We start from the raw sequence: 27,834 nt of genomic DNA on the forward strand, positions 1-27,834 counted from the left end.
TGAAGTGTTATGTCAAGAATGATAATGGGCAAGCTATTCATTCATGTTCATAAATGCTCTACTTTGAGATGTTATAAATGATTGTGGAATTGAATTCTAAATTACTTTTAACATGTAGTGTTCTTTAGGATTCTCATTATTCACACAACTTTAAATTTAACTTATTCTTTGATCTTTAGAATTACATTTACTACTTCTTAATAATTGTGAATTATAAGAAAAAATGTAATATTGTGCATGTCTGTTGGAAATGTCATCTATTTTTGTTTGATTTTGGAAATGATTTTCATGGTGTGTGATTATATCAAGTATGAAGTTTTAGGCACATACATAGATAAGAGGTTTAGTGCCTGGACTTGTTACTAAGTAGGCATCTTCTAACCCATCTGTATGGATAATTTTCCTAATTCAGTATTATTTTCATGTGTTAAAATTTCTGAGCTTCATTTACTATTTATACAAAGCTAATTTTCTATGTATTTAATGAAGCAGAATTATTGTAATATGGACTTTGGACTCTAGCTGCTTAAGTTTAAATCTCACCTCTGCCAGTTGCCAGTTGTGTGATATGGAACCAGTTGTTAACATTTCTATACCTGTTTCCTCTTTGCAAAAGAGCAAACCTATCTGGAACGTATGTTTTAAGAATGACTTGATAGTTATCCACAACTATGTATAGAGAACATAGTAAATGCTATTTGTTTATTAAAAAATGTTCAAAAATACTAAGAATGCCAGCTTTCCTCCACCACATTCTAATGTTCTATAATGATTTGTTGGCTTTCAGGGAAATTGTAAAAATAAAAACAGTACAAGGAGCACCAGTATAACTTGTAGCCAAATTTACATATTAAATTTTTCTTTTTATGAACCACTTGAGAATAAATACTTATGACTTTGTCACTAAGTAACAGAGTGGGTATTATCTTTGAGTAGGCATAATTCTTTTACAAACTAGATTGGTTGTGAATCTTGGTAAGTTAACTTTGGTGCAATACTTTAATCTTCCATTCTTAATATAATTATGTAATTGACACAGCAATGTCTATATGTATTTCCTAAAATCTATTACTATTTCTAATTGAGCGTCTAGTGTAGGATCAAGTGTTCTCCTTTTGTCTCCTTACGTCTCTGTCTAGAACATTTCTATATCCTATCTTTCTTTGTCTTGGATGACTGAAGTTTTTTTTTTTTTCTTCCTAGTATTAGGGATTGAACACAAGGGTACGTAACCACTGAGCCATGCCCCCAGTTCTTTTTACTTTTTGTTTTGAGACAGGTTCTCTCTGAGTTGCTTAGGTCCTCAGTAAATTGCTGAAGCTGGCTTTGAACTTTCCATTCTCCTGCCTTAGCCTCCTGATCTGCTGGGATTATAGGTGTGTGCCACAGTTCCCATTTGACTGGCAGTTTTGGAGAATACAGTTACATCACTTCCCAACTTAGTTTTTTGGGGAACAAAAAAAAGAACTTTTCCTGTTTATAATTAATACTTTCCCTTTCTTCCTTGCAACTAATGAGTCTGATGAGACACTTCAACACCATGAAAATATATAGCTCCTCCTAGATTTAGCATCTCTTGATATTTTATGCCTGATCTAATTTTTACTATGATGATTAAAAAATGATGATTTTTTTTCCACTCCAGCATTTCCTCCACATACACAAACCTTCAGCATTCTGAGCTGTCTCTGTGCTCATCTGCCTTCCTACTCCCCTTCCCTCTTGCTTTTCTTTTGCTACAAGCTGTATTTTTCCATACTTAAAATAAAAGCTTATATACATTTCCTTAATTTGATTATAGAATTCCTCATTAGAATTTTTCTATTTAAGTACATCAAACAAACTGATAGCAGTGATGTTACTCATAAGGCACTTGTCTGATTACCCTCAGATCAATCAAGGCTAGTCCCTTACTGAAGTTTGTATTTTATTATGGTATAATTTACAGGAAATATCATCAAAAGAATGTTTTATACATGTACAAACATGTTTAAACAATGATTTATAATTACAGGATTTCATTAACAATAGCTAATGGCAAGGAAGTAATTTGTCCTCTTTTTAAAATGAACTTTTATTCTGATGACAGGAGAGTCCATATGCATCTCATATTTCCCGGGGTTGACTTTTGAAGGTTTTCTGGATGGCAGACCATTGCCCCTGGAACTCTTTCCATCTGTCATCTTACATGACACAAAAGTATTTTCTTCTAACTTAATTCTAGTTCTCAGTGTAAGAACTGAGTATAACAATTAATAAAGAAGATAAGTAAGAGACAACAATGGGCTAAGAGTGGCACCTCAGTGGAACTTCTGAACATCTGCGGAAGTGGCCTCTTTACACGCAGACTTTAATTAAATTTATTTTAGTTATTTGAAGCAAGATCTTTATCTGGAAATATACATCATGAACTTAATCATTGAGAGTGGAAGAGCATGTTCTTTTCGTAGCCGTATCTCCTGTGTTAGTCTATATGGAAAATAAGCAATTCATAGAGAAATAGAACATAGGTAATATACTGATTTGCCATGGATAATAAGCTGGCAGTTTTCAATTTCAGTATCCCATAGACTGTAGGAAATGAATGTGAGAATTAAGCATTGCTTTATATTTTATTTTATATATTTCCTATATTGATATTTATTGAGCCATGGGAAAAATACATAAATTAATGTTTTCTTAATAGTGTATATATTCTTTTGACTAATGAAAGTTTGCTTTAGCTATATAATTATATGTAGTAGGATTTTGTTATGTTAGTATATGTGATTTGTGACAAATATCCTTTTAAATACATTTCTTAGAAACTGACATTTAAAAAGAACTTCCAGGTTAGGGTGTATTTTCATTATTTTGTGAGATGCACCTTATGGTGTACTTAACAAAATCTACTCTGAGAAACCTCTAGGTAAAGGCATTCCATAAGGATAGAGGGATTTTCTGTTTTTTTGATCATTGTGACTTCAATAAATACACAACGACATATGCATAAATACATAATTTCCCATTTAAACATTAGTGTGATACCTTTACTGATATATTTAATACATTTAGTATATAAATTACTTTGGGGAATTCATATGGAAGTGAATGAACAGACATGTGTAAAGTGTCTTCTAAAACAGATTGTTCACCACTGAATTGTAAAAGATTGATGAAACTCATTATTTCTCTATAAACATTTTGGTAACTGTACATGGTCAAAGTGTAAAGAATTATTTATCAAAAAATATTACATTTAAGAGTGATAGCATTAAATCTAGTTTTGTCTCTTCTCTCTCTTCTCCCCCAGGTCCTTAAATTTAAATGCCCACATTCTCTTTTGAACAGTCTTTACCAATATATTTTTGTACACTTCAATTCTCCATGGTTGTTTTTCTCTGTTTGCAGTGCCAATGGTGCAGCATGTTTATTTTGTAATTATTTTGTGATATGTATTTTTCCTTTGGGGTTTTCTTCTGTGTAAAATCAGGCAGTTCAGTTGTGCTCTGCACCAGTCTTTTGAAGTTGAAGATTAGGCCTCAGTGAAACTGAAACCAGATCAAATATTTCTGAGTACAGTTATCACACGCACACACACACACACACACACACACACACACATACAGTCTTTCATTGCATTAATGATTTTATCCAATTCATTTAAATTACCCATGTTCTTATGTTAATAACTATCTTTCTTTTTTTTGAATCATAGAGAGGAAATGGAAGCTAGCAAAGAAACAACTATAATTTATGTTAATTGCATTAAATTTACCTTGTGACTACAGAATAGATAAAAAGTAGAGTGAAAAGCTGTAATGTAGGTCAATAGCTGAGAATTATTCACTTATGAGTAACTTATTTCCTGGTTAGCAATCTTATCTTAAAATAATTTAGAGACCGAGATTTGAAATGATGGGTTTCAGAATAGTATTTCATTTACCACAAAGTAAAAGAAGACTCATACTTTAGGAAAGCTTGTCTGCACCCCCACTAAATCTTTGCTGGATTTGAATAATGGAGATATTCTCATGTAGTTTCTCAAGTAGGAAATTAGTGTCTACCCACAGCCTCTTCATTGACAAGAAGAATGATCCTAGCGCTATTCTATTCACCTACAATTAGTAGTATTAACTGAGAATTTTTCAGCATGGATTTTCTTACAAGTTATTATGCAGAATGCTTCTAACTTCATCTTTTCTTGTAGTCATGGTCACTTTATGAAGTAGAAGTTATCATACATTCTTTTTTTACAAATAAGGTGTATGAAGTATGGAGAAAGAACCTAAGGCAGTCTTGTTAGTGAATGACGTAACAGCAAGGTCTAGAATCCAAGTTTGTCAGATTCCTAAATAATAATAAATAATAATGTATTTGTAAAATATGTAGTGTAGTTGGCTTTCCTATTTAAGATGCACCTTTATTACTTCAGTATGATTCTGCAGAATCTCTTCTTATAAAGTGAAAAATATCTTGCTTATGTTAAATGACTGCAGATATAAACCTTGGTATGACTTACACATCAATATCCATGAAAACAGAACTTAAACATTGTAATAGAGTTGTGATCCATGTGGGTAAAGCTGAAAGTGTACCAGAACTGTTAACTATAGTACTACTGTTGACCAGAGGAGACCCAGCATAGAGATGCTGTTTCCCTGAGGTTTTAGAGGAAATCTTACTCTCTCATCTCCCAGGCAGCAGTTGGTATGAATGTTTGGAAAATCATCAAGTAGCCTTCTTTTTTTTTTTTTTTTCTTATTTGTTTTTTAAGTTTCAGAAGAAAGACATGTTTCTTGCTTCTTGATACATGCCAAGATTTGTACCTTCATGACAGATAAGCATTTGAGATTTTTTTTATTAAAATGTTTTGTATTTTTACAGACTGCATTTTGATTCATTGTACACAAATGGGGTACAGCTTTTCAGTTCTGTGGTTATACACAATGTAGATTGTGAAGAATTAAGCATTTGAGATTTTTAACATTTAAAATATAAAAAAACTTAGGCTAGGGATGCACCACAGTGGTACAGGTCTTGCCTAGCGTGTGTGACACCTTGGGTTTTTATCTAGTAATTACACACCCAACCAAACACACAACAAACAAATACAGAGTTGCATGACATACCTGCCACACCCTGATATTGATGTTATTTGGGATGAATTTTCTTCACTGGTATTATATATCTGCTCTATTATAAGCATCATATACTATTGTTCTGTGTTTTCAAGCTTTATATAAGTGTTGTTATACCATGCTTTCTTGAGATTGCCCTTTTTTATTAGTGCATTATAGTTATACATAATATTGGGATTCATTTTAACATAAATATACAAGCATAAAATATAATTTGCTCCAGTTGAGGCCTCAGTATTTCTCCTTTCCCTTCCCTCCTCCCCTTCCCTGTTCCCTTTCCACTACTCTGTTGATCTTCCTTTATTTATGTATATATTTTGAATTGGGGCTTTATAAGTATACAGAAAGGTGAAATTCACTCTGCTATATTCATATATGTGCACAGGATAGTTTGGTCACTTTCACTCCACTGTTCCTTCCTTTTCCTGTGCCTCCCCCTCTTTCCTCTTGTACTTTACTGTTTTCACTGCCATTTTCATGGAATTCCCTCCCAACCTTTTTCTTTTCCTTATTTTGGTTTAGCTTCCTCATATGAGAGAAAACATTAGACCCTTAACTTTCTGAGTCTCACTTATTTCACTTAGCATGATGTTTTCCAGTTCTATCCATTTACTGGCAAATGCCATAATTTCATTCTTCTCAATGGGCGAGTAAAAACTCCATTGTGTATATATTCTACATTTTATTTATCCGTTCATCTGTTTATGGGTACCTGGACTGGTTTCATAACTTGGCTATTGAGAATTGTGCTGCTATAAGCATTGATGTGATTGCATCATTATAATGTGTTAATTTTAGTTCTTTTGGATATATACTGAGTAGTGGGATTTCTGAGTCATATGGTGGTTCCATTCCTAGTTTTTTATTTTATTTTATTTTTATTCTTAGTTGTAGATGGACACAATGCCTTTATCTGTTTATTTTGTTTTTTGATGTGGTGCTGGGGAATGAACCCAGTGTCTCACACGTTCTAGGCAAGTGCTCTACCACTGTGCCACAACCCCAACCCCATTCCTAGTTTTTTGAGGAATGCTACTAACCATGTATGGGCCTTAATCTTGATATTGAATAATTGATAAAATTCTTTCAACCATGTATTTTGGTCGTGGACTCAGTAGTCTCCAAATATCCTCAGAAAAAAACTTAATTCACTATCAGATAATTCCATTGTGTTGTCACTTGCCATTACTTGCTTGCTCATTTTGTTTCCTTTACTAAAAAAAATAATGCTTTATATCAGTATAGAGTATTTGACTGAAATTGAAATCAAGTGGAGGGGGTCATGACAGTGCAATATTTTAATTTTCAAAATTGGGACATTTTAAAAATCAGAATTCACTAAGATATGTATAGATGTATTTCCCTGAAAGCTTCATTAAAGATACATGAGAGTTCATTTCTCTTTTCCTACTTTGTCAGCATTTGGAAATGGCTCTATATCTTTCTTCTGAAAGCTGACTTTGATTAAATGTCCCATGTACTATGCACAGAAAAGTTTCTTATTCCTTTTATTTTGTAAAGCAGGATATTTAAAGTTGGTGTGCTGTAGATTGCCAAGAACAGGAAGAGAATTTCTGTTATACACCCTTCCAGACTTACTGATAAGTATGAGAAACCACACTAAAAAAATGAACTGTTAGCAGTAGAAGAGAAAGAGGATTGAAGGTATTTCTTAGTTAGCTTGGGTTTTTAGCTGAAAAAAATGCTTTCTATGGGTCAAAGTTATGTAATTATAGCTAGCATATGTTACTTGCTGAATAATTAAAAGTATCTTATCCATATCACAGAGCTCTTTAACCTGGCTGTGCTTCTTTATTCTCGTTCTTTGACTACAATACTTTTCCTTGTCCTCTTTGTAGATAGCTCAGTATGCTAAGAATCCCTTAGTTTTATATATATTCCTTCACTTTATGCAGTTATTTCATGGATCAACCAAGATTATTTAGCTTGTGTGGATACTTTTTAATATATTTGATATATGTCAAATAATTAATTGCGATTTTTAAACTCAACTAGAGTGTAGTTATTTGGCATGTTAGTTCATGTATATGTATATGTGTATATAAATAGTATGACTCATATTTCTAGAAACTCCTCAATAGATAGGCATGGCATTATTTCTCCCTATTTTGCATATTTTAAGATGGAATCTTTTAAAGATCTAGATAAACATTGGGGTGATCATTGCCTATAATTATTTCAACAATCACATTTATTTAGGATGAGCTTTGCTTTCTGCTGAAAGTGCTTGAAGTAGACACAGAAAGAAAATCACATCTAATTATTTAATGTTGAGTTTTCAAGATTTCAGCCACTTTTGTAAATGTAAAAGAACTACAAAGTCCTCTAGCAATGTCAATAGAATCTCTTAGTACACTGAAGCAAAGATTTTGTGTAACCTGCATCAGTTAAATACTCAATTAGAATTTCTTTTTTAAGGTACCTGGGCAACAGAGATGACATTTGTTAGATTATAATACTAGGAGAGCAATCAGAAAATGTCTTTAAAAGTAACAAAAAATAGCAAAAACAGGGGAAGGCAGCATACCTTCTCTTTTAACGTGAAGCATTAACTTGAAGAACTTTTCTGAATTGCACTTTCCATCTTGTGTTAGCAATCAGTCTCTGAAAACCTTTCCAGCTGCATGAAAATGTTGGTTTTGTTTTCCGTTTCCTAGTATATAGGGACCTTGGGAATAAGCTGTAGAACTCATAAAGTGCTGTAATTCCCATCTCCTTCTGCACTGAGTCACCTTTACTTCTGTGAGCAAGGGTTGAACTTGCTACTGTGTGGCCTAGGAGACCACAGCCCCGAGTTGTCAGGTTCAGATGTTTATTTGGCTGACTCTGCCCATTCTTCCACTTAATAATCACAAGCTGCTGCAGGTGCAAATGCAGAGACATGGCAAGACAAATGCAAACTGCTCTGTTCCATTGAGATTACATTCTGAAAATATGAAATGTGGTTACACAATGGCTTAGTTTGAGTTCTGTGAAAAAGATCTTTAGAAACAGATTAAATCTATTGTTTATTTCTTTTTATCAATCTATAATGGGATGCTGAATTGATTCCATAGTGATTCAATTCACTGACTTACACAGATAAGGATGTAGAATAAACAAAAAAAAATTTCTTCGTTCTATCTGAACTAATCTTCCCCAAAGGCCTAGCACATTTATTTCTAATTTATTCCCAAATAGTCTTTTAATTGCTATTGACAATGCCCATGTGTTTTCATTATTACCTTATCATGTTGACACTTGCTACTCTTTTCTCTACCTTTGTTTTTAAGACAAAACCAGAACTATGGGGAGACTTTACTGGCAGACATATTTCAACTTCTTTTGAATTCTTTTTGAAAACTGTAGTTGCTTAACAATGGAAGGAGTCATCTAAAAATAGGCAGATCCCATCTAACTTTCATGGAGCATATGATATTTAGGATATGTAAAGACTTTCTGAACATGGAAAATGGAAATAGCCAGTAGAGTGGTGCATGCCTATAGTCCCAGCTACTTGGGAGGCTGAGGCAGGAGGATCATTTGAGTCTGTGGGTTTAAGGCCAGTAATATTTCACCTTATGATAGCTAGCAAAGTCAAACACAATAAACAGCAAAACAAAAAGAAAATAATTTTATGTGTAAATTTAAATACAAAACCCTTAAAAAGTTATTAGTAAACTCAGCAATCATTTTAAGAGTAGCAAGTGACGGGAGCAGGCAATATAATGTTTCTGTTTTCCTAGAATGGCAGCATAATTCAGAAGTTGGAAATGTGATTCATAAAATTAATCACACTAATTGATATAAGGAGGAAAAGATGATGAGATACTTTTGAAACTATGGAAGAAGTATTGCAAAATTGCAATAGATTCTTAATATAATGTGCATGGTATTCACAGCTACCATTTGGTAAATATCTGCTTTGTCAGGCTATCAGCTTCACATTTAGTATACCTCTTATCCCACCCCTGGGTGGCCCTGCGAGGTTCCTGATGGTATCTTGTATCTTCACTTTAGAGATGAAGACCCAAATCATTATAAACTGAGAGCTGTAGTTTCTATACACAGGATCTAACTCCAAGACCCGCTTTTCCTACTAGTTCCTTACTATAGTGATCTTGTGTTCTTGTAGTTCTTTACTTTTTTTTCCCCTATCCCATTTGAATGAGGGATTTTCCCCCCTAAGTAGTTCTTATAACTTATTTTCTGCTGAATGCTGTGCTTTTTCATCACATTTCAAAGCAAAAGTGAAGTACAAAAATATTACTGAGGGTAGATGTCTCCACACTTAACATGTAATTGATTTACAAGCAGGACTCGCAGCGTGATCATTTTTGTTTTAGATTTCTAAGCTGAGGCCATGGGTCTTACTGCATGTACTATATTGAAGTAATATTTGCATTATAAATTTGAAATTGACCTGTAAGCAGATAGGACTGTATCTTGTCAGTCTTCAGAAGCACAGAGAAACTCACTGTTTCCTGCCTATAAAACACCAATAGATTCACAAAAAAAATTCCATTAATGTGCATATATGTCTTCCTAGAGCAACTTGCCTTATGCCCCCACAGATAGCACTGTGTCTTATATTTAGGTCACTATGTCTCTTTCCTTTAACGTCAGAGTCAGGCTAAACTGATGCAATGCTCCCCGGATGGGTGGGTGTTTCTGAAAAATGTGATCTGAGTACACGCACTACTTCTTTCATACCTTTGTCATTCTGTGAGTGTTATGGTTGTGGCACCTGACAAAGCATATAAAATAAAAAGGCATGTCCTGCAGGTGTAACAGGCGGACCTGCTTGGGATTGGATTTTAAATTGTGTCAATGCCATAAGGGCAGGTGTCTTTAAAGAAACAAGAAAAGCACTGGTTCTGAAAGAGATTACATTGTTCAGTTCTATACTTGTGAAGATGTAATTTATGAAGGAAACATTTTTCTTTGGTGCTACTGACATTCACTCTGTTTTGGAATGAAATTTAGTTAACTTTTAGAAAAAGGCTATTTTAAACTAAGACCTCTTTGTTTATTTTATCAAAGGTTCTTCTGTTTAAATTCAGTAAATAATATTCCTCTAAACTACTGGTTCCCAACTAGGAAGCTGTTCCTCCCAGGGGACATTTGGCCATGTCTGAAGATTGTTTGATTGTCACAACAGGGAAGGTGCTCTTGGCATCTAGTGGGCAGATGCCAGGGGTGCTGTTAAATATCCTACAATGCACAGCATTACCGCCACAACCAAAATTACCCGTTGCGGTATAACAGTAGTTGAGAAACTGTGCTCAAAAATGTATCTTTACTTTTATTTTCAATAAGTGGAGGAAAAGGAATCATCAAGTAAACTGGATAACCTGTCTCTGATTTTGGTAGCTTGGGTCATACTGAAAGTTAAAGACATGCAACTGGTGGAGAATGGATGATGTATTGAACTGGGTTCCTAAGTCTACAAGGATTATTTTGTTGTCTCTATGTATGATAACCCTTCTCTTGAATTACTAGTTTCTGCCTAAATTGTAGTAGTAATTTTAAATATGTGTTTTTCTTGTTTTGAGTAAAGAAAAATAGCATTGGTCATTTAATGAATGCTCTAATATTGAAATTTTCAATCATTATATAAAACTCCATAAATTAAACCCATCTGAGCTCTCTGATGTTGAAATGTTTAAACTGATATTTGGGAGATCTCTCCTGACTCTCTTCCAACAAAATAACATGGTTCAGTGAGTAGAAGACCAATTAGCAAAGCATCATTTTCCATTTTCAGAAACAAACCATACATGTACATATGATACTACACACTTGTTCTTTGACTACCCTTAATGCACATATCAGGGATCCTGAATAGTCATGATAATAATTGCTAACATTTTGGAGTAATAACCAGGTGCCAGACTCCATGCCAACTGTTTTATCATCCCCTTTTTCAAATAAAAAAATAGGTCTACATTATTTTAGTAATTGATTTGAAGTTGCACTCTTAGTGAATGTAGGAACCATGAGTCAAACCATCTGATTCTAGAGCTGAATTTTGGTGTGCTGCATTTTCAGCAGTCTTATTCAGGATCACTTATCATTATTGGGGGTGGTGGGAAACTGAGCAGAAATATGTGAACTAGTGCAGGTGTAAATGTATTTCCCTAAGGTTGTGGCTCAGTGGTAGAGCACTTGCCTAGCATGAGTAAGGCACTGGGTTCAATTCTCAGCACTGCACATAAAGAAATGAATAAAATAAAGGTCCATTGACAATACACACACATACACACACACATATGTTGTCAGTATGAAGGAGATAAAGCATTTATATATATATAAATGTATTTCCCAACTTCAGCTGGTTAACATAGTATACTTTGTTTTCCTCTATTTTTCAAATGAACCATTGGTACCTTCAGCACTTTCCTAAAATTTATTCTGAACTTCTCACTTCAAATATATGACATTATTGCTTTTTTCATAGAAAATAAGAAGAGGGAAAAAAATCCCACTTATGGGGTGATTATCTATTAATTCTTGCTAAGCACCTTCTTCTGCATCTGCGATGAATGATGGGAGTTATATTTCTCATTGTTGAAATAGGAAGTTATAGCCAAGGAAGGGGAGAAGTCTGGAATAATTCCCACGGTAGTTGGTTTCAATTGAAGACATCACTATGAACTTTTGTTCAGTTGTGTGTGTGTGTGAGTGTGTGTGTGTGTGTGTGTGTGTGTGTGTGTGAGGGAGAGAGGGAGGGGGAGGGGGGGAAGAACATTTGTACACAATATAAAGAGGGATTTAGAAATATTGTGTATTGTATGTACACAATAATTATACAGACATTTTGTTGTTCTGTCAGCTCAAATTGCCTAGAATCAATGGCACTCCAGGAGGAATGAACCTACTCAACATACAGATTTAAATTTTGCTAGACTTTTCCAGTGAAAGAATAGACCTATAGTGATTATTAGAAGATATGTTAAAACAACACAGGAGCCCACTGAGAAAACTCCCAAGGGCAAATCTGGGGCAGTTTCAGTAAAAGTGAGTCAATCAATCAATGAATATTGATTATAACCCGAAATACAAAATAAATACTCACAAGTTTATAGTGATATAAATTAATGGAGAATATACAAACATCCTGTGCAAGAGATTCCCAAATAATTTATGTTGGTACTTCACCCTTAAGGATGAAGGAGATAAAGCATAATTTTCCATTTTTATTTAAATATGGGTTTTGCATAATGACTTTCTTCCAAAGAATCTTTTGGATTGTTCTCTTGTGTTTAAATTCAGGTTAAATATTTTAGTAAAAATACTGCATGAGAGCTGTAAATTTCTCATGACTTTACTTTGGGAGGTAAATTATTTTGCTTTGTCCCATTATTGCTTATAATTTCTTCATTTGGTTAATGTGGTGCAGATACATCAATTTTAAAAGTTAAACAGTTCCCATTATAATTTCTAAATAATCCATGGGGCTATGTTTTGAGTCTGTATGTGTATACTTTTCATAAAAATCTTTACCTACTGGTCTTAGCATTTATTGATGATTATTGAATAAATTATTACTCAGGATTGAATATGGTAATTTGACAATTTTGTCAGTTTTTATACATTTAGTAACTTATATTCATTTGTAAATAAGGGTTTCCTTCTCTCCTAAACTAATTTCAGTTCTTATAAATTTTCTCAGAAAGTGTTATTTTATAAATAGAAATTGTATTAAATATAATGTTTAGCTTTTCACCTAAGAAAGGAATAATATTCACAAGATGATTAAATAATAAAAACTTGTCTAACACAGTTTGGAAGTTTTGTATAAAGTTATATTTGTATAAAATATAGCAATCAGTCACTCTCCATAGCAATCACAGTCTCTGTGATATGAGGCCTCTTGTAAAATGGGTACCTAGCAGCACCGACATATCCTGTACATGAAGTATATTTTCCTTTACAGAGGTATTGATGAACTAATGTTCCAAATAATGTATACCAGCCCATATGGGTACAAAAATTAATATATAGCAAATGAAACATATCTAATGAATTTGGACAATTTAAAATTATTCTGTCTTCGCTCTGCCAAAGAAGCATACCATCTATTTCTTGGTGTGAGACAGAGCAATGATGGACCAGTGTTTATTTCTAGATGTGGTGAATGTTTTCCCTCTAGTGGGAATAATTGGTATATTTTCTCATTCCTTCTCATTGTTTTGTGCATATTATGAAATATTTTTAGGATTTTCTCAGGCTAATAATTTTATTCTTAGGCAACACATCTGCCTTCCAAAGATCTCAGACTTTTATTCTCTCTCCCCCAAAACATTTCTACTTTTTCATATTATTGTGCAGACAAAATATCCCATCCAGAATTCTTTATATATGTCCAAATTTAGTTACTCATTTGGATTATGATATGAAAAGACTCTCAGTAGATCATTTTTTAATTCTTTTAAGTTTTTTTTGTTACACTGTACTTTGAAATCAGACAATTAATGTTCATTGATTAATCTGAAACTTTTCCCTCTCTGCAATCATATATATGTGTAGGATATGAAGCTTTCAAAAGAAAAAAAAAACACCTCCTTTATTTTTGAGGCGTAGAATGTTATGCAATAAGCAATTAATAAGGAGCTGACACATTATATCATGTGGTATATTTTTACACTATGTCAAAAATTAAGTAGCACCTGGCATGGTGGTGCACGCCTACAATCCCAGCAGTTTGGGAGGCTGAGTCAGGAGGATCCAGAATTTAAAGACAGCTTCTACAATTTAGTGAGGCCCTAAGAAACTCAGAAAGACACTGTCTCTAAATAAAATAGTAAAAAAAAAGAACTAGGGATATGTCTAAGTGTTTAAGTGTCCTTGGGTTTATTCCCTGGTATCAAAAGGAAAAAAAATAAAAGTAGCAATTAAGAACTCCTTTGAAATTAAGTTAGTAGTCTGTGCCAAGACAGTGAACAGTTTTAATGATTACTTTCACTAAGTAATTCCCTAAACAGAAATAGCCTATGGAAAGATCATCAAGATGATCTAGTATTCTTCCTCTCATATTAAAAATGGTAGCCAGACTAAGCTGAGAATACAATGCTAGTTAATGGGAAATAAAAATGTTTGATCCACAAATTATTTTTCTTTAATGTTTTTTGCATTGGTAAATCTCTAAATTTCACCATGGAGAGTTATGATAGGTTGCTTATTTTGGGGAGGTAAATGGTAATGAGGTAGGGAAATTTGATATTCTTGCCATTTATGTTGTTGACTGTTTTCATCTTTTAAATGAATTTCACTGAAAATGAATTGTTCCCTCCAGTTCTAAGGGGAAATTCTGGATTTTTGCTGTCTTTCTGATAGAATAAAGAATGAGAATAAAGAAGTCAAGTCTGCATAGTATCTAATCCTGGAGGAAATAAACATAATTCTGGAACCAGTAGATAAAACTAGAAACAAATTTTTCTGTAATAATTATTGTCAGAAAGTTTTAAGAAGGAAAGGGGACTTCCTGTTTCAGTGTCACTAAAGGACAGAGAATGTAGGTTGTAGGTGTATTCTAAAACTAATATGTGGCTGAAGAAAATATATCCCTAGGGGTGTGTGGAAGATCATGGTACCAGTTGATTCAGTATTAAGATTCAAATAGTCAAAGAATGTCAGGAAGGATAAATATAAAACAGAGATCGGAGTTGGGTTCCTTTGAAAGTGGAAAAAGGGTAGCATTTTTAGAACAGTTTTTATTTCCATTCAATGTGTCAAGTACATGATCATATTTAAACTGTGAACCTAAAATAGAAACAGATCAGAGAAACATTTGTCCAGTGTTTTCTTATTTTGAGTTGACTCAGAAAAGCTAAAGCAAATGGAAACATGCTCAATTTGTAAAATGTATTCTGGAACTCACAGAATAATATATGAAAATATTTTGATAGTCATTATTAAACATATCATTTAAAAATTAGATGTGCTAGTATTTTAAAGATGATGATTTCTGTATTTCTGTAGTTGAAAGGTTTATTTTACTTGATTTTTGGTGCAACAGGGGAACCTCCTGGATCTTTACTCTGACTAGCAGCTCAGCATTAATTTTTGTCCAATCTATTTTAGCCATTAGAGTTGGCAGTAGATAATGACTTTGTGGTGAGGTCAGATGCTCCTCTGGATGACCAGTTCAAGAATTCCTGTGACCTGCTCACCTCACTGCCTAAGTCAGGAAATGAAGCACTCAGTATCAAGGAAGTTTTAAGTGTGTGGTGACATCAATGCCTATTCTCTCTACCAGACTTGCTTAGAGTGCTCTGTGGCTGGATCAGACTTACAGTGTAGTGATTCTTGTCTTTTTTATTAGTGTGTCCATAATACCTGGCATATAGAAAGAACTCAGTAAATATTTTTTTTTAATTGTAAACAAATGGGATACATGTTGTTTCTCTGTTTGTACATGACATAAAGGCATACCATTTGTGTAATCATAAATTTACATAGGGTAATGTTGTTTGATTCATTCTGTTATTTTTTCCCTTCCCCCCACCCCTCTTTTCCCTCTATACAGTCCTTCCTTCCTCCATTCTTGCCCCCCTCCCTAACCCTAAATCTAACCCTCACACTAACCCCTCCCACCCCCCATTATGTGTCGTCATCCACTTATTAGCGATATCATTCGTCCTTTGGGTTTTTGAGATTGGCTTATCTCACTTAGCATGATATTCTCCAATTTCATCCATTTGCCTGCAAATTCAGTAAATATTTTTGACTGAACGAATAAATTTTTTGACTCATTTGAATTGACCTTTCATATTCAGGTTGCTTAATCTTTACAAAAAAAGTATGCTGCTGTAATTAATTACAAATTTACATTTCACCCTGGGAGAGGTAGATGACTTGCCTGAGTATGTAGCAAACTGGGACCTTAATCTTCTGTCTGAATCTGTTTTCTCCAAGCTATAGATGGTATTTTGGGAGAAGAGCACTGTTTCTGAGGATGTCAGAGAAATCTTAAAAGAATTTAATTTCATGGTTTTTGTAGACAGCAGCCTTGAACCTAGTTTTCCGGACATATCACTTAAAAAGATCTAATTTTCCATTGTATATATATACCACAGTTTCTTTATCCATTCATCTGTTGAAGGGCATCTACGTTGGTTCCATAATCTAGCTGTTGTGAATTGAGCTGCTATAAACATTGATATGATTGTGTTACCATAAAATGCTAATTTTAAGTCTTTTGGGTATAAAATGAGGAGTGGAATAACTGGGTCAAAAGGTGGGTCCATTCCAAGTTCTGAGGAATCTCCATATTGCTTTCCAGAGTGGCTGCACCAATTTGCTATGATCGCCCACCGCCCGCGGGGACAATGACAACGTGCACGCTTCTTTTTTTTTTTTCAGGAACAAAAAGACCAAAGACCTTTATTAGAGGAAGTGTCTGGGTTATATAGCAAGCATAAGCCAATCAGAGTCAGTCTGAGATATTAGCCTATCAAGGGTCAGTCACTAGGCAGTTAGCAAGCATAAGCCAATCAGAGTCAGTCTGAGATATTAGCCTATCAAGGATCAGTCACTAGGCAGTTACAAAGATCACCTCATATACAGCAGCCAATCAGAGTTACTTCCTGAAACTTGTTCATGAGTATGGCTTATTCTGGCAAACTGCCAGGCGCCATCTTAGAGATCAGGCCAGGGTACAGCTCTGGAGCCCTCAGAGCCCACCCTTGACATCTCCCCCTTATTCTTTAAATAAAGAAAAGATGACTTGGGACTATGCCTGTTTTAGGTTGTCCATGGCAAATTACATTCTTACCTGTCGTTGGAATTCTGACCTCCAAGCGTCAGAACCCTGTCTTAGGTTGGTATGCATTTCCACGGATCTTACCCATCTTTGACTACTGGTCCAGCATGCTTAGCCATACTTGGGGGGATGTGCCTGTCTCAATGGCTGTCAAAGCCTGTACTATAACCCGTCGATGACGTCGAGCATCTTGGTGAGCTCTGATTTGGCTGCGTATAACATAGGCTATCCCTAAGCAGATAATAATCAGAATAGCTACTGTTCCAGCCCACTGTTTTGTCAATCCCAGGGCTTTAGATAACAAAGAGAACATCTCGGATACCGATGCAACTTGAACCCTGGTGGCATTGACTCTGAGTATTTCAGCTCGTAGCTGACTGGTTAAATTATCAAATGTAGATGACCAATTGCCAGTAAGGTAGACAGAGAGATTTTTAGATAACATAGCTGCAGGACTAAGGTTTTATAAGCAATAGGGGTGACACACACTGCTCTTAAAGGATAAACACATCCCAGTCCCAAAAGTTCTTGCAAGATATCCACTTGTTCTTGTAGTAAGTCCACTCTTTGATTTACAAGGAGTATGGGTGCTCTTAGATGTTGGTTTAGGGTCTCTTTAGTCTGTAAGGCTGTAGCTGTATTTTTGGCCAAGTGATTGACTGTTGTTGCTATCTGTATGGTTGTCGTCAATGCTGCTGCTGCGGTCACGACTGCCAGTGCAGAGACTGCTACCGTGGTGACCACGGCCGCTGTGATGCCAAAATCTCTCCTGTTTCTCGATAGCAATACTGGCAACTCTGCATCTGTAACAGAGACTGGAACAGGTAGGAAAGTAGGAACACGCATTATGACCGCCCGTGAAAACATTGAAGCATTCCAGCATTGAGATAGATAACATAGGTCTGTAGTGCAATTGAGAACAGAAGAAGAAGAATTTGAAGAATTGGTTACAAAAACATAAAAGGAGGGAACACACAAACTGGGGTAGGTGGAAAGGTACATAGTTGAACTGTTCCTCCTAAGAGACTAAAAAGAGGTTGTAAGTTAGTTCAAGGGGGGAAAGGCTATGAGCATGATGGTCATCAGGAGTATGTTCAGCATCTTCATTTTGTTGATCTGAGTTACTTGTTGGCAGCGTTGACACTGGTAGAATCAGCCATTCAGGAACCCAGATAGGTGATGTTTTGTCCTGTGGAAACACACAAACCGAGCCGCGGCTCCAGTAAAGCACCGGATCTGGGCCTTTCCATTGTCCAGTAAGAACATCCTTCCATTTTACCATCGCTTCATCACACGGTTTGTGATTACTATGTCTCTCAGCTGCAGAGTGACCTTTATTATCTAGAATTAAAAAATTTAAAATAAAGAGAGAAAGAGAGAGTTTGTCTTTGGGGACCTGAAGGTCTCCCCTATTCCCCCTTTTTGTTTATAAAGAGTGTTTTTGAGGGTGAGATGTGCACATTCAACAATACCTTGTCCTTGTAGGTTATAAGGTATACCTGTGGTTAATGTAATATCAAACTTAGCTATGAATTCATTAAAAGAGGTTGAAGTATAAGCAGGGCCATTGTCAGTTTTAAGTTGTTTAGGAAGTCTCCAGGCGGCTGATACCGCTCTGGTGGTGGCATGGAGGTCCAATCCTGCGCTCCCTTTGGTGACTCTCCTTGGCTTGTCAATGGTTGGTGAGTCCTGTGTACTTGTTGAACCACCCCATACACTTTTGAGGGGCCCCGGGGAGATGGGCCCCCAACTCCCATTTTTTGTCTGTCCATGAGGGAGCAGAGGAGCTCCATCTATATCTATCATAGATCTACATTCAGATGCCCAATGATTACCTTTTCTACATCTAGGACAAAGTTAAGGCTTAGGTCTTCTAGGGGGTTGATTAGGGTCCCTTAATTGTGGACAGTCCTTTTTGAAATGTCCAGGTTGTTTACAATAAAAACAAGTTCCTGGAGGCCCTCCTCTTTTTATAGGACCTTATAATCCTTGTGCAATGGCTGCTGCCATAACTTCTCCTTGAATCATAGTCTCATCGATATATCTACACACTTTGATATATGTACTTAGGTCCTTATTTTTCCAGGGACGAATGGCGTCCTTACACCATTTATTAGCCTGTTCATAAGCTAACTCTTTTACCAAGGGCATAGCTTGATCCACATCCCCAAAGATGTGGCCTGCTGTTTGCATCAGCCTCGCTACAAAATCAGCGTTTGGCTCGTTTGATCCCTGAATAACTTTTGACAGTTGACCTTGCAAGTCCCCACTCCCTTGTATACTTTTCCATGCTTTTACAGCAGCTGCAGAAACCTGCATGTACACTGCAGGTTTATAGCCAATTTGAGCCTGTTGTCCTGTGAATACTCCCATTCCCATAAGCATCTCTAAATTCCACTGAGGATTTCCTGCTGCAGCATTGCGGCGTGCAGTATCATTGGAATGCTCCTGCCACACCGTTTTCCAGACCAGATATTGCCCATCTGACAACGTGGCTCGTGCCACGTTATCCCAATCATCAGGAGTAAGGTTAATTCCCCCTATGGATTCTACAAGTGATAAAGTAAAGGCTGCTTGGGGGCCATAGGTCATGACAGCCTCTTTTAATTGTTTTACTAATTTAAAATCTAAGGATTGATGGAATCTCTGATTATTTTGATCATCAAACACTGGAAAGGCTATTGTGCCTTGTTGTAGGAAGTCCCATCCTAATGATTCAGAACAGCTACAACAACATTTTTGTTTCCCCATGGAGTCACCATTATACGGTGGGGGAATGGACGGTGTAAGTCCTTGAGCTTTATTTTTGACTGTCACCTGTGATCTGGGTGAGCCTTTAATAGCAAGATTTTTAGCCCTACACACTAATTCCATTTCCTCTTCAGAGCTATCCTCACAACTGGTTTCATTTTCCCTGTCTGCCTCTGATCTTATTGACGCCCTTTCTGATGCTTGAGACCTTTCCTCTTTTATTTCCTCCAAAACCTCTTCCCCTTGTTTTATGGCCTCTCTGCATTTGGACTTAGGAGTATCTAAACACCCTCTAACTAACATCCATATGGCCATGGTTCCCAGAGGTAATGGTTGTACTCTCTCTGTTGCTCTCAAATCCTTCCCTAGAAGCTCCCATTGAGGGATATTCAGTAATCCCTCGTCTAAAAGCCATGGCGCAATATCTTCTACTGTGCGTAAAACGTTCCGAGCTGTTTTAGTTTCAAGAGGAGTTCCATTTGCTCGGAGCAAATCTTTTAAGGGAGCTTCCATACGCACTCGTGACATTTCCGTACCCATCTTTTACCACCAAACTATCTAGAAAGTAAATTACTGTATCTATTAATGCAAAAGCGAAAGCACAAACACTCTCCGTCGCTATCCGCGAACTTTACTCTGCGTCGCTATCCGCGAACTTTAAATTCGTCGCTTATTCCGCGAACCTTAACCTGGCCAGAATTTACCTTGATTTTACCTGATTAGTTTCTTCTTGGTGTACTCGTTTCCGGGTTTCGGCACCACTTATCATCGCCCACCACCTGCAGGGACAATGACAACGTGTACGCTTCTTTTTTTTTCAGGAACAAAAAGACCAAAGACCTTTATTAGAGGAAGTGTCTGGGTTATATAGCAAGCATAAGCCAATCAGAGTCAGTCTGAGATATTAGCCTATCAAGGGTCAGTCACTAGGCAGTTACAAAGATTGCCTCATGTACAGCAGCCAATCAGAGTTACTTCCTGAAACTTGTTCATGAGTACGGCTTATTCTGGCAAGCTGCCAGGCGCCATCTTAGAGATCAGGCCAGGGTGCAGCTCTGGGGCCCTCAGAGCCTGCCCCTGACAATTTGCAACTCCACCAGCAATGTCAGGTGTGCCTTTTTCCCACATCCATACCAACATCTATTATTTTTTGTGTTCTTGATAATAGCCATTCTAATTGGAGTAAGATGAAATCTTAGAGTTGTTTGAATTTGTTTTTCTAATTACTAGAGATGTTGAACACTTTTTCATATATTTATTAATCACCTATATGTCTTCTGTACAGTGTCTCTCCAGTTCCTTGGTCCACTTATTGATTGGGTTCTTTGTATTTTTGGTGTAAAGTTTTGTAAGTTCTTTATACATTTTGGAGATAAGCGCGCTGTCTGAAGTGCGAGTGGAGAAGATTTTCTCCCACTCTGTAGGCTCTCTTTTCACATTATTAATTGTATCCTTTGTTGAGAAAAAGCTTTTTAGTTTGAATCCATCCCATTTATTGATTCTTGCTTTGATTTCTTATGGCATTTACAGATAAATGGATAGAATTGGAGAGTATCATGCTAATTGAGATAAGCCAATCCCCAAAAACCAAAGGCTGAATGTTTTACCTGATTAGTGGATGATGATATATACTGGGGGTGGGTGGGGGTGAGAGAAGAATCAAGGAACTTTGGATTACGTAGAGGGAAATGAGAGGGAGGGGAGTATGAAAAATGGTGGACTGAGACAGACATCATTACCCTATGTACATGTAAGACTACATGAATGGTATGAGTCTACATCGTGCACAACCATAGAAATGAAATGATGTACCCCATTTGTGTACAATGAATCAAAATGCAGTCTGTAAACCATAAAAAAGATCTAATTTTTAAATAATTGTGCTATTCTTAAAGACACCTTATGTTAAATCCCTTTTAAATGTTAAAAAAGCTCAACAACTGTGTTGATTGGATACTGAAAGTTAAACCATCAATTTCTGTGAAACTGAATGTGATATTGATAACTTTTAAGAAAAACTATTAAATTTCCACTTCACCTCTCAGGAGTCTAGAAACACTGATATAATAATGGGTATCTGGGAGGAGGAGGCTGTGGGATGTGTATATTGTCTCCTTACACATGATGCCTTCTCTGTCCAGCAGAAGCCTGATTTTGCCCTCAGTCATAAGCCTCCTTTACACAGCTATGTGCTCTGTTGAAGTTGCCCTCTTGCTGGTTGTAACAGTGGATCCCAAGTACTTTAAGTCAATTGTCACATGATGTTTTCCTAGTACCGTCATATGGTGCAATAAGAATGAAAGGAAAGACTATTATGAAGATTCAGAGAGGGGGTCTTCTTCATTCAGAACTTTTAGACTTCTAAATATGTCAAATAATCAGTTTTCATATTGAAGCCCATTTGAGTTTTTTTTCTATTAGTAGCTGTTAAAACCAACCTATCTCAACTCTTGGGAGACATTTTGAGAGTTTTAAAATGGAAAAAAAAAATGAGCAAAATAAAATCAGAGTCTCTTTACCTTACTGTCTATAGGAGTGTGTTTAAATAAAGTATTATGCTCAGTAGTCACTGGGTTTCAGGTATGCGTATTTCATGTATGTTTTCAGTGGAAAGTGGTTACTGCCATTTCCTGTTTTAGTTTTAATGAGTTATTCCATAAATGGGCAATGAACTTCTCAAAAAAATGTAATAATTTTTATTCTTCATACATTGGGATTGTGTAGGATGAAAATCATTCTCAGTTATATGAAGGGAGAACAAGTAGACTCATTTTCTGATATTTGTTCATTAATTAGCTGTTTATTAAGTAATTATTACTTACCATGTACTCTTGAACACTGGAAATAGAGATCTCAGCCTAACGGAACAGGTCTTTCTTCCTAAAACTTAGAGTCTAAATACATACAGATTCCTTCATATTACTATTCATATCAGTTTGAAATTCTGTGGAAGCAAAAAGGAAAATGTTATTCCCATTCTAAGAAAAATCATGTGTTCCAATAACTTCCTTTTTATGACAGTGTTAGTGTAACCTGGATTTAATACTACCCTTACAGAATACAACAGGTAAACTCATCAGAAAGGCACATTATTTCAAGACATTAATCTCGTAAACCCTGAATTGACTTGTTTATATGAAATATGATAAATTAATGTTTATAAGAAATGTTTTAACAGCACTTCTTAAGAATTCATCAGGAGGCAATCAAGACAGATTGGTGTCTTGAGCAGTATGTCATAACTAGTTAAGACCATTTAGCTTGCCTTATCTCAAATAAACAGAGTAAATTCTTCCAGAGACTGTGTATTCTTCAGAAAGCAAAAACAAAAGAAAAAAATGAACGGTTACTTTCATTGGAATTTAAATATCATACAAACAGTATTTTACATATTTTGCAAATTAATTTTAGGCTATGCCTAGATATTAAGCTTTTGTGCAAAGTATTGTTGGTGGTTTTATTTTCTTTACTCTTGAACAAACTTAAATGTTTGAAATTGCTAGGGAAATTTGTGCCTGCATTTGGACCTCTCAAACAGTGATTGGAGTATGAGACTATTAAAAATAAGAGACACTCCTAAAATTACCTGAAAAACTTTCATATTTGTAATCTCTGAAATAGGGCTTAAAACAAGTTTGAAGCTAAAGAACCTATGTATTTAAAAGCTCAGATGTATATTTACTCAAAGTTAAAACTTAGTAATTATCCAAATCAGTGTAACACTTATTCACATATTATTCTGTTAAAATATTTTAAAAATTACCCTGAATATCATTTACATTTTCTTTGGCACAACTCCTAGTCAATTACAGTCCTCACACATTAATATGAGCTGCTGATCATCTGGTGATTAAGGTCCTAGGTTATTCATAAAAATCCAAGTAATCAAACCAGTAAGGCTTTTAATATGTGTGTTGTTAATTTCTAATGGTATAGCAGCACCTGATTTAGTTAACCTAATAATAGTTTGAGTTCTTAATTGACCCTGAATTCTGAATTGGTCATTTTCTCCTAACTTTCAAAAGACTTTGGAGAGTATGGAATTGGGAATTATAATATTTGAACATTAAGTAAAATGACAGTGATTAGGTATTTTCTTTTCAGTGGTAGAAACCAAACTGATCACTTCCTGAGAATTACATATTATCAATTGCAAAGTAGCAAAGCCAAAATTTGATTCTTGACAGTTTGGCTCTAAATTCTATGATAGCCATCACTATGCTGTACTACTGTAGTCTGTTCAAAATAAACTTTAAAGAGAGGAAAAAATGTTGCCCTGTTGGAAAATGGAAGTCCTGGGTAATCTTGGGAGTTTTAACTTTTTGTTTTTTAAACAATTTATGTGCATTTTAAATTCTAGCAATCTATCAATTTAGAGAGTTTGTGATTCATTTAATGTTAGAAGAACACTAAAAATATATCATTTGGGGCCTTTATCGGTCATCATATTTGTCATTTAATTTTCTTGATGAATATAATTAAAAAGTAACCCAAAATTATTATGTACAATTTTATGAAATATTTGTCTAAATATTTTATAGACTTATAAAGAAAAGACAGAGTTGAAATAAATTCAATCCCTGTAGATAATACAGACTAGCTTCTTTCAAGTTTGCATGCGGCATATTAAAGGATGTATAATACATTTATGTTTTTAGGAAGGAATGAGTTTGTCCTCCACCACTATGTTAATTCCAGTATCATGGTCTCTAGGCATACATAAAGGGAATCTCCAGGTTTCATGAAGACCATTATGTTTCTAATACCAGTGTGTAAAATATAAAATAAATTAATATTTAAATCCCTATTTAAATGAATACATCCCAAATTGAGACAGTAATCATTTTTCTTCTACTTATCAGATGTGATTAAAAGGTTCTTTCAAGGAAATGGGAATAGTTCACTAAAATTATACTGAGTTCACAGATGATCTATATCCTAATCTTTATATCTTAGAGTTTTGACTTATTTCACTTCTTAATTTTTTATTCTAAGAATCTCTGTTCAATCTATAAATATGAAGGAACATGACACAGATTATTTTCACAGAAAGATCTGTAGTATAGGAAAATTCTCCTGGATGGATCTAATTATACCAGGGTTTCTCAATGTGGCACTGTTCACATTTTAGGCTAGATAATTCATAATTGTGGGGGCTGTTCTGTGCATTGTTTGAAGTTTAACAGCATTTCTGACTTCTACCCACCCTATACTGGTGGCATCTTCCTCAATTATGAAAAATAAAAATAACTCTGCATAGTACCAAATATTCCCTAGGGATAAAATCAACCACAATTAGGAGTTACTGGATCAGCCACTATTAGAGGGAATAGACTAACCCAATTCAGGGATAATAGGCAAGCACTAGGAAATGTAGGGTTTTTTTATACCATTATGGCAAGTATGACTATATTTGAGGATGTAACTTTTCTTTATTAATATTTGGATAATAAGTCATCATTTATTCCATGGCAGCATAACTCAGTCACAAAATGTCATATAAAAGGTTTTTGCTTAACTAATTTTTAGTCAGTAACAGTGGAAACTTAAGGTGCTCTTAAGCACTTCATATAAAACATCAGAAGTGAATTGGACTGACACCTGTTTAAATATTAAAAAGGGGTAATTCTGAAGGTGGTATGTAAGGAGAAAGTTGTATATGTCAAAATAATTTTTTGAAATCCAGAAAATGTTACCAGGTTGAAAACTGATACTAAGTCTCCTAGTAAGTCCTAATTGGTGTTTCTAACAATGCTAGGAAAGTTTAGCCATTTCTTCATCTGAATACCACATAAAAGAAGTGGATTTAAAGAGTCAGTCAGGTGTTTACCTGTGTGTGTTCACACAAACACTGTATCCCATGCAGATTCGCAAAATACTACCACATGAGAGGTGTACCTAATCTATTCCTACTGCATCTCATGCATTCAGAAGTTTTATGTTTTTTATTTTTCAGTTTTAAACATATTACAATTTCCACTCTCTCTGTAGTGAATTATGGAGAATTATATACCTTAACTTCCAAATTTGCAAGAGTGTCTAATACTTTTAATTATTCATTTTTGCTCACTGTTTCCAACAATTGTAAACAATTATATGATCTATTATTTCTATTTATTAAAATTGGTAAAAGGTAGTTTTGGGCTCAGGATCAATTTTGTGAACTTTGTGAACTTTGAGTGTGTGTTTAAGTAGGCAGCACCAATAGAAATTAGTGGTCTATATGTCCATGAGGACAAATCGTATTTGTTTTGGTTCAAGTTTTGATTCTTTTTTGATCAATATATCATTTTATTGAGCAACTCAAGTTTAACTCCAATGTTGATAGTGGATTTTTCTATTTTTTCCTTATGTGGAGCACCATCATTTTTTGCTTAATATAGGTTAAGACCATGTAATTAAGTGTTTATTATTTTGGTTATTTATAGTTTAGTATTATTTTTTATTAATTTTAGTGCATATGTAAACTATACAATATGATGTTACAGCTATATCTAGATAGTAAATTTGTAATTTGTGAATAAACATATCTAGCATCTTGCTTAGTGATCCATTTGTGTGTGTGTGTAGTAAGAAAAGCTAAAATTTACTCTTTAGTGAAATTCAGTGCAACATAATATTATTGACTATAGTCCTAATGTTGTACCTTAGATCTCTAGACGTATTCATGGATGTCTTCTATAGCCTTTGACCTAAATCTCCCCATTCCACCAATACCCAAATTCCAATCCTGGTAACCACCATTTCATTATTTATCTCTGTATATTCAACATATTTTAAGATTCCACCCAAAAGTGAGATCATGAAATATTTTTATTTACATACCTGGCATATTTCACTTAGTAGTGTCCTTCAGGTTCATTCCTGATGTGGCAAATGGCAGAATCTTTTTTAGACTAGACAGTGTTCCACTGGGAAAAATTACACACACACACACACACCACAGTTCCTTTATCATATATCCATCAGTGGACATTTAAATTGTTTTCACATCTTAATCATGGTGACTAATACCTCAATAATCATGGAATTGAGGTATTTTTATGATTTGGTGATTTTATTTCCTTTGGGTAACTACCTAGAAGAGAAATTGCTGGATCATGTGGTTAATTCATCTTTTAATTAATATTAAATAAAAGCCAATAATTATTTCTAACCTGACAAACTCTTTAAATTGAAGCTTTAATTTCATTGTTACTTAAAATAATCACTGATATATTTGCTTTTAAATTGTGAATATTCTAAGTGGTTTCTCTGTATCTTACTGGTTTGCTATTTCCACATTTTTCTCAGCTTCTTTGTTTTGTTTTGTTTTGTTCTTTAAACAGTATTGGGGATTGAACTCCAGGGCACTCTACATTGTACTCCATCCCCAGATCTTTTTATTTTTATTTTATTTTGAGACAAAGGCCAGCCTTGAACTTGAGATCCTTTCTGCTGAGTCACTGGAAGTATAAGAATATACAACCATACTCCAACTGTTTTTTTAAAATTATTACTTCATGTGTACTCAACTGTGAAACTACCATTACACATTTTTTCTTTCATTGCCCTAGAAATTATAATATGCAGTTTCTAATGTTGGCTGGTAATAGTCTCAGGTTAGTTGATGTTTCCATCTTCCTCCTGATACATTTTAAGTTCTTCAGAACACTTTAGTTCACTTTACCCTTCTAGGCTACGTTTACTGCTACCTTTACTGTATGTGAGTGTGCGTGTGCAGATACGTACATGTATGTCTATACGTATATACTTTCAAGTGTATGTATGAAATATGTCTTTCCCATTAAAATCATGTTTTATAAAGTACATAATCATTTAGATCTCTCCACAGAGCTATTTCATTGTTCTGCTTTATCCCTTCATCTTTATGCTTTTGTCTGACATAATTTTTGTATTGCTGAAGAAGAAATAACATTCAATTTTAACATTTCAGTTTCTTCAGTTTGTTGGTGGCACATTATTTAGCTTGACTAGATTGGTCATATTTTCACCTTCCTTTTTGAAAGAGATATGACCAGAGTTCTAGTTTGCTGGTTGGTCTTTCAGTCTTTTCACGGACATTGTTCAGATATGTTCTGGTTTGTACTGCTGTTTTTGAGACATTATTGTTCAGACCACTAATACTCCCCTCTAGAAAATGTCTTCTTTTCTCTACCTACTTACATTATGTTCTCTTTGTCTTTCTTCTTGTTT

The 27,834-nt window shown here is 34.9% G+C and overlaps 1 protein-coding gene across 6 annotated transcripts in view; it reads left to right on the plus strand.

Annotated features, from left to right (window-relative positions):
- The window catches only part of Khdrbs2 (KH RNA binding domain containing, signal transduction associated 2), a 616,356-nt gene that overhangs the window by 39,411 nt on the left and 549,111 nt on the right, over positions 1 to 27,834 (plus strand). The gene's annotated exons all lie outside the window — the stretch shown is intronic.

This window comes from Sciurus carolinensis, chromosome 7 (assembly GCF_902686445.1).
Source record: "Sciurus carolinensis chromosome 7, mSciCar1.2, whole genome shotgun sequence".
Taxonomy (NCBI): Eukaryota; Metazoa; Chordata; class Mammalia; order Rodentia; family Sciuridae; genus Sciurus; species Sciurus carolinensis.